This window comes from Scardinius erythrophthalmus (assembly GCF_964197995.2).
Source record: "Scardinius erythrophthalmus genome assembly, chromosome: 14".
Taxonomy (NCBI): Eukaryota; Metazoa; Chordata; class Actinopteri; order Cypriniformes; family Leuciscidae; genus Scardinius; species Scardinius erythrophthalmus.
The window spans coordinates 38,099,290-38,105,623 of record NC_138234.1 but is presented as its reverse complement, the minus strand read 5'-3'; positions in this window follow the sequence as shown (position 1 = coordinate 38,105,623).

Below are 6,334 nucleotides of genomic sequence, written 5' to 3'. Positions count from 1 at the left end.
GAGCAGCGAAGAAGGAGTAAGTAAAGATGAACGGGACGAAGGAAAAAAGACAAAAAGAGCAAAAATGATGATGGGACTACAACTAATTGATGATAAAGATGAACAGAATGAGATGGAAAACAAAGAAGAAGAAGATGATGATGGAGTAAAGGACAGTACAAACCAAGAGGAGGTAAGAGACACAAGGGAAAAAACTTTTGGTGGGATAGAAAGTGCGAAGAAAAACATTTTGAGTGGGGGAAGTAGATTGAAAACAACAGCACAAATTAATATTGAGAAGGTGATGGGAAAACAAAGAATAAGAAGAGAATCTAAAGAAAAAAAGGAAAAAAGGCAGAAATGACTGGTTTAAGAGAGGAAGAGGGGAGAGAGACTAAACAAAAGTGAAGTGTTTGATTAATGGCCTGGACTGATGGAAAGGGTTTTTGGGTGTTTTTGTTGTTTTTTGGTTATTCTCTCTTTTTTTGTGGTGATGAGTCAATTTTGTATTGTATCCGTTAATGCTAGAGGATTATCAAATGTTACTAAGTTTGAAAATTTGATTAATTTGACTAAGATATGCAACATACTATGTGTCATGATCCGGGTTCCTCCCTTCTATGTCTCCCTCTTGTGGCCACACTTCACACTCATTCACTACACCATCACTTTAGCCTCATCAGTTTCAGCTGTTCCCATTTACCTTAATCTCCACTCTATCCTCTCACCTGCTTCTCCTTTTCCCCTGATGCTTCCTACTATTTAGTACCCTCTCTTTCTCTGTCTCTTTGTCAGTTTATTCCAAGCTATCAATGCAGATGGCACTTCTCTTACCTCTCTTGTCGAATCGTGTCCTGTCCTGTGTGATTCGTGTGGAAGCCTCTCCTCGAGCCGGTATATTTATCCATTCTCTTACACGCTCACTGAACTCTGCCCTGCCAATTCAGACGCTGAGTTCCTGACCAGACCCGGTATCCAGTCTACGGTACCCTCTCTCTCGGCGGGCTTCGCCTCTCTCTGCAGTCTCCACTGGGACCTAAACTTCGCATAACGCGTTGCTACGCATCAAGAACTCCAGTAATAAGTTATTTGCTACCTGCAGTTTATGTTCTATTTCTACGAGCGAAGTTTTCTGTTTGACTGTTACCTGAGAATCCTGAGAAGATTTATGTTCCTTATTGATTCAATGATTCGCCTCTCATTTCCATTAAAGACTGAATTATTGTGAATCTCGCTTTTTGGTCCTCTATCTCTCACACCATAACAGAATAAACTGACCAGTTATGGACCAAGCGAGCAGCAATCCCTTCCAAGCAGCATTCGAGCTTCAGGGTGCCATGTTGGGCAAACACGAGCAGGAGATATCCACCGCTCGCCAGGCTGTAGACTCCCTTGCTAACCAGATGGCTAATCTCTCTCATCGGGTTCATCAGATTTGTCACGAGCCGTCCACCTCTGAGATCCGCGAGGTTTCTGAACCACGTGTCAACAATCCTCCTGTCTATTCCGGTGAGCCTACTCAATGCCGCTCCTTTCTTACCCAGTGCGAGGTAGTTTTCTCGTTACAGCCTGCCACTTACGCTCGGGACCGAGCCATGTAATCTCCCTCCTCGCGGGACGAGCTCGGGAGTGGGGAGCGGCCAACTGGGAGGCAGAAGGTGATTGCGTCTTCAACTTCACGCTCTTCAAACAAGAGATGATCCGTGTCTTTGACCGGTCAGCCCACGGGGAGGAAGCTTCACGACTTCTTTCATCCCTTCGCCAGGGAAGGCGTACTGTTACAGATTTTTCCATTGAGTTCCGCACCCTTTCCACGTCCTGCGGGTGGAACGAGACGGCTCTGGTTGCACGCTTTCTGGAGGCGTTGAATCCTGACCTCAAGGACGAGATCTTCATGCGCAAAGTTTAATTTATGGTTATCTGTTGCAAGACATGTAATATGGTCTAGACGGAACTTGATGAAAAAAGAGAAAAAAGATGTGTCTGTATGTGTATTATTTAAGCATAAGTTAACAAATACTATAAAGATCCTGTTATGAGTATTTTAATATGACAGGACAACTGGGAATTTTTAATAAGTGCATTGTTGATGATAATCCTTTTATTAGTTTTGTAAATCCTATATACAAGTTTTGATCTAACACTGCCTAATTACTTTTAAAGGTTTTTTTATTGTTTTGGATTTTTTGTTTTTTTGTTTTACTGTTTTTGTTGGTTTGTTTGTGTGTATGTGGAAGTAGGAATAATAATAGTATGACTGTATTAATGTAAAAACATGTAATTGTATTTTGTTAAAAAAAGTTAAAGCAGGATCGGGCCTGGTTAGTACTTGGATGGGAGACCGCCTGGGAATACCAGGTGCTTGCAGCATATACGACTCTGGGTAAATGTAAATTAGCTCAAGGATATAGGGAATTTTGGAAATATTAATAATTATAACTCATGGTCATAATAATTCAGAAATCGCATGTACATTTATTTTATCAATTATCGAGATTACCTGGTTCTGTAACTGGTCTGGTCATCCATCATTCGTCCCGCGAATAAATTTAAGATTATCACAGTTAAGAAGGGGTATCTATTTACAAACTCCAAGAAAATTTATGTTCTGGCCACGAACATCAAACTTTCTGAGTTTATTAATTAAAACTACTGAATGTAGTCTGTAATATCGAGCTTGTAGCTAGATCTTTTGTTTCATTGACTTTATAAAAGCGGGCTTTCAAATACAGAGACAGTGAAAAGTATTCCATGGATTTTAATAAATGTAAGACTAGAGATTATATGAGCTACAAATATAAACGTACGTTAAAATGCAAACAATAAACAAACAAACACTTAACCGAACCAAAACATAAAACATAGCATGATCAGAATGAAATAAAAGAAAGAAAGAAATAGAGAGTTTATTACATACAGAAACATTTGTTCACGAGACCCCTGGAAACAGCTTTTATCAGCTCAATATACTTGAAGAATTCTGTGCTCTTTCGGGTGAGGCTGAGGCAGGAAGCGAGGGTGGCGTCCTGTTTCTGCTGGGTCTTCCGGTGCCGCGGGAAGCTTGAAAGGCTTACTGAATGTAATATTACCGAGAAAATTCAGATTCGTCTCCCGGGAAGGGAGAGGCTGCAGAATCTTCGTTGCAATGGACGGCAGGCTTTTACATGACGCGGGCCATGTGTCCCAGAGGCCAAGGCAAGGCCTGTCCAGCTGGAGCAGCGCTGCACGTGGAGAAGAGAGAGAGGGACCGGAGAAGCGAGGAAGTGGGATCAGAGATGAGAGCGACCGGAGAAGAGAGAGAAGAGTGGGGGTCTCGTCCTTTTAACAGACATCTGTTTTACGCCCTGTTTGTAACAACAGCCAATCAGATTTTGTTATCTGAAGCAGGAACATTTCCTTTTTTGAAGAGGAAGACGCCTACTTTGACTTTGTCATGTGAGAGGTAGAATTCTTATTTCCTCTTTCAGACAAGATACTACCCGTAAGAATGCATTTCATTGTAATCTCATACATATATGTAATTCCGTGAGATCACTACGATTAGAATGATACCAGACATGGTGTACAGAATATGGGAATACAGGTATGCATTTCTAATGTAGGATTCTGAGCATTTTAAGAGTCAATTGATTTCTATGATAGAACATAGAAAATATCAATCTGCCAGGGAAATTATACACACATAAACATACATATCAAAAACATGGTTCTTGGATCGCCTGTGTGGAAGTGTATGGAATGTGGGCTTTCCGAGGAACTGGATGAGCAGCAGCTTTGGAGCCATAAAAGTTTATGATGTCGAGATCGGGTTACAAGCCACTATTGAGGAACCTTCTTTCAATGAACATTTAGAATTCAAACCTATACTCTAGCAAACCACACCTCTGTTGTAAAGCAAAGCTAATCACCTATGCATAATGGAATTGTACATATCCTGGAAATAAATATTGCTTAACCTGAGTTACACACCAAGGTTGGTCTCTTGGTGTGTGTGTGTGTGTGTGTATGTGGGTGTGTGTGCTCTGGAATGTCTTTGGGGCTTGTCACGTGATTCAAAGGCATGGGGGTTTTAGAGGGGATTCTCCAAAAACAGGATTCCTTTTGTGACTCAAACGTCCCTCTGGGCAGCCGCAAAGATGCAATTTTGACTGTTCATGGTAGACTTAGAGGCACCATGAACAGACTGTTGTCTAAGGAGACAACGAAGGATTTACTAATTTGAACAGCATATGACCGCATGTCAGTCATTGTCGCTACATGCTGTAAGCATTTTTGGTATATAAAAAAAAAAAAAAAGTCTAAGAGTTTGTTCAAAAAGCCTGAAATAGTCTCTGAGTTTCTTCAAAAAGCCAGTTTTTGGCAGCAGATTTCGCTTACGGCCATACCACTTTGAGGGCGCTAGAGAGCTCACAGGAAGTGATGTGGCAGTAGTTCAGTAGTTGGGAGAGGAAGAGGTTTTCTACTTGTGTTTGTTTGTGAATTTTTTTTAAGTTAGTTTTTTTTTGTTTTTTGTTTTTGTCAGTTTTTAAACCACCTAACAGCAGCATTTTGCTGACTGGAAGTTTTTTTTTTTTTTTTTGTAAAATGGACGGATTAATGGCAAACGACAATGGAGTGGTTGGAGGAACACGTACGACAAACGACACTGAACCGGCTAGAGGAACGTTGTAACTGGAATAATAGTAATGTTCTTTGACTTGAGATTCTTTGACTTGAAGTGCTTTCTTTTCATGGGAGCATTCTTTAGGTTTTTTTTCTTTTTCTTTTTTTTTTCTTTGTCCTCTCTTTAAATGAAGCTCCCAATTAAAAAGACTTTGAATATTTGCTCTGATTGCTCAGTAGTTAAGAAGTTATAATGGCATAAGATGTTTGTCCAAAGCTGTTTAACTGTATATTTAATGTAATGCTTTTTGTAACATTTTGTTGACTTTGGCATTAAAGATTGAGCTAAAGGATGAATAATACTGTAAATGTACCATTTTTGAAAAGCACTCATTTTTTAAACACTTTTTGTATATTTGCCGGTCTTATTTCTGTCCATTTTCCCCTTTCAGCTGCAAGGATGTTATTGACTTTTTTTGAAAATGTTTTTCTTTTATATAGTTATGATTGTTTTACACGGCATATTTTATATATAAAAAAATACTTTTACTCTTTTTGTTTCCAATTGTTCAGTCTACAGCACCTCTCACAGTAAACTGGAACATGGGATAATCTTAGTTTCGACCAAATTTATTTTATTATCATTAATTTGAGTCAAACTGTGGTAACTTTATTTTGCAGTGACCTTGTTATACATATTACATATACTTAAATCAAGAACAGTAAATTATGCAGAAGAAAGCACCTAATCCTAACTCTATAGTGAGTTTAATACTATTGATGTCATGATTCTGCCTTCGTGTCCTAGATTTCTCTTGTTTTGAGGCAGAATCATGACAGACCCATGTTTTGTGTGTAAGCACATGGCCATTTGTTTGGCCATGTGCTTGCGTTGTCTCGTCATGTAACCCCGCCCCCTTGTTACCCTTGTTTAGTCATTATTGCTTTACCCATTATCACCTGTGTTCCTGATTAGTTTTCTCCCTATTTAATCCCCTCATGTTTTCTGTCCTGTGTCGGTACATTGTCTTACATGATCTACACTGTGAGTGCTTTGTCAGAGACCTGTTAATTCTGTATTGTGAGTTTGTTTCCCGTCATTGTCAAGTCAGAGTTTAGTCTTTATTTGTTATCTAGTCTTAGTCAAAGTTACCTGTCTTCAGTCCTGTTTTGCCCCCTCGTGGGTTTTGTTTTCTGTTTTTGTGTATTAATAAATCTTGAGTGTCTGCACCTCGTCTGCTTCTGGGTTCATCTCCTCCACATCCCATAACAATTGATGTCTCTATAAAATTCCTGCATGGCTAATGACACTGGACTGGGAAACCGACAATGGAATCGATCAAGATGTAAGGAAAGACGGTGGAAAGACAGTGTACTTAAAAGAAGCAACTGTAACGGTGGATGTAGAACATGTGAAAGACGCAAGGGCGGTGGACATCATTAAAGCGTTGACGGAACAGATTGGAGAAGGAAAGATTTTAGCAGTCAGACCCAAAAGAATGAAGGAATACGAGGTAACATGAGGTTAAAAACATGAGGATGAAATGAGGTCAACGTGTTAAAAACATGAGGATGACAGATCCTTAATGGTTTTTAATGGATGGATGGAAAATAAATGGCATTGACTGTGAAGTTAAAAGACTGCAAAACAGGGAGTACGTTGTCTCCTTCATGCATCTGCCCGTTTACACTGCTGATGAGGAGATTTTAAACAAACTGGAGGGATGGGGAGTAATCCCCATCTCTAAAATTA